Source organism: Mus pahari, chromosome 15, assembly GCF_900095145.1.
Source record: "Mus pahari chromosome 15, PAHARI_EIJ_v1.1, whole genome shotgun sequence".
Classification (NCBI taxonomy): Eukaryota; Metazoa; Chordata; class Mammalia; order Rodentia; family Muridae; genus Mus; species Mus pahari.
This window is the reverse complement of record NC_034604.1, coordinates 20203221-20205617: the sequence shown is the minus strand read 5'-3', so window position 1 is coordinate 20205617 and position 2397 is coordinate 20203221.

Here is a 2397-nt window from a genome sequence, read left to right as displayed (position 1 = left end):
ACACACACACACACACACACACACACACACACACACACGCACACACACACACACACACACACACACCCTCCAGCCCCAACACTTCCTCTCTTAGCCTGTTGGTTTAAGGGCATTAGAAGCCAAAAATGACCAGGTGGAGGTCTGAGCTTCCAGTTCAATGGAATGTTTGTTGTGGCTCCTGGTAGGAGCACTCTACCCTATGGAACCAAAACTTCTAGGCCAGCAGAACCTAAGAGTTGTGGGGACAGGAAGCAAAAATTTTCCTAGAGGGTCACTAGGAGTGATAGTGAGTGGAACTATTCCCCCTTTTGCCCTTTGATTCCTGGACCCATGGATCCTGGCTATGGGAGAAGCTGTACCATATATCAGACATTGAATCGGACACTGATTCAAAGCATATACTGCCTTCTGAAGAACTCTGCCCCAGCCCTCCATGCTGCTGCCACCTAATTGGCACTGTAACTGTGTCTTCGAAAGACCATTCTATCAGACCAGCTGCTTCAGCATGATGGGGAACATAGTAAGAACAGTGAATTCCACGATCGTGGGCCCACTGTTACACTTCTCTGTGAAGTGAGTTCCTTGGTCAGAAGCAATACTATGTGGAATACCGTGACGATGGATAAGGCATTCTGTGAGTCCACAGATGGTGGTTTTGGCAGAAGAATTACATGCAGGGAAGGCAAATCCATAAACAGAATAAGTATCTACTCCAGTAAGAACAAAACGCTGTCCTTTCCACGGAGGACATGGTCCAATGTAGTCAACCTAGCACCAGGTTGCTGGCTGGTCACCTTGAGGAACGGTGCCATATCTGGGGCTCAGTGTTGGTCTCTGCTGTTGGCAGACCTGGCATTCAGCAGCAGCTGTGGCCAGGTCAGCCTTGGTGAGTGGAAGTCCGTGTTGCTGAGCCCGAGCATAACCTCCATCTCGACCACCATGGCCACACTCTTCATGTGCTCATTGAGCAATGACAGGGATGCCTAGGGAAAGAGGCTGACTGTCCATATTCCCCTCCCACATGTACACAAAAGAACTAGTTTCATTTAACATAGATATTCTAGAGCTATATAAAGAGAACTTCAAATCCCGCTGTGGTCATAAATATTTGCGTGTATGCAAAGATATTTCCCTTATAAATAAAAGGGAGAGACTATAGACATGATTTGAGAGCTCGTGGAAAAAAGATAACTTTACATCACAGGATTTTAGCCTTTTTCATAAGAGGAAATACGATTTTTAAAGGGAGAAAGGGGGACCTGTAATTTAAACATGAGCGAGGTGGCTAGCATCCATATTGCTAAAATGTGCTACTAAGTCTGCTAAGGGAGAAAAATCATCCATGGTCTTAACTAGCTATAAGATATGAAAGCTATGATACCAAAGTAAGGTAGGATATGCCCACTGGTTCAATAATGCCATAATTGTTACATGGGTAACCACCTGCTTTCTGGATTTGTTAACTTGTCTCAGGATGTCATTGCTGTGAAGGGACACCATGACCAAGGCAACTCTTATAAAGACAATAATTGAATTGAGTCTTGGGTCTGACTTACAGTTTCAGAGGTTCAGTCCATTATCAGCATGGCGGGAAGCATGGCTGTGTGTGGGCAGACATGGTTCTGGAAGAGCCCAGAGTTCTACATCTTGATTTGCAATCAACAGAAGGGGACTGCCCTCCGCAGGCAGCCGGTCAGGCTCTGATTCCACACTCAGTGGAACCTGAGCATAGGAGCCCTCAAAGCCCACCTACATAGTGACACACTTCCTCCAACATGGCCACACCTCCTTATGGCCAAGCATTCAAACATGTGAATCTATTGGGGGCCAACCCACCACAAGGCCTGATAGACTGGATGGAAGTCTTGCCTTCTTAATGTTTATGCCCATGGATGACCTGTTCTTGCCCTTCAGAGAAGCTCCATGCAGTGACTGATGGCTGATGCAGAGGCTCACAACTGGCCAAAGTGCTGAGAACAAGTGACTGTTGACTGTTGAGCCCAAATGAAGCATCTGTACCATCCCTGCAAGGCTCAGGCATGCCATGGAAGAAGGGCAGGCGAATTGAGTCAAAGGATGCAGAGGATGCTATGAAACGCATCTTCTGGACATGGCATGGCTGTTGTACTTGTGAACTCGGTTACTTTTCTATTGCTGTGATAAAACACCAGAACCAAGGCAACTATGGTAGTTTGAATGAGAAGTCACAGGCTCATATATTTGAATGTTTAGTTACCAGGGAGCTGAACCGTTTGAGAAGGATCAGGAAGTGTGGCCTTGTTGGAGTGGGTGTGGACTGTTTTGTCGTGGATGAGCTTTGAAGCTTCAAAAGCCCCCATCAGCCCCCACCTCTGTGGACTAACCCTCTAAGCAAGCTCAATTAAATGTTTTTTTTTT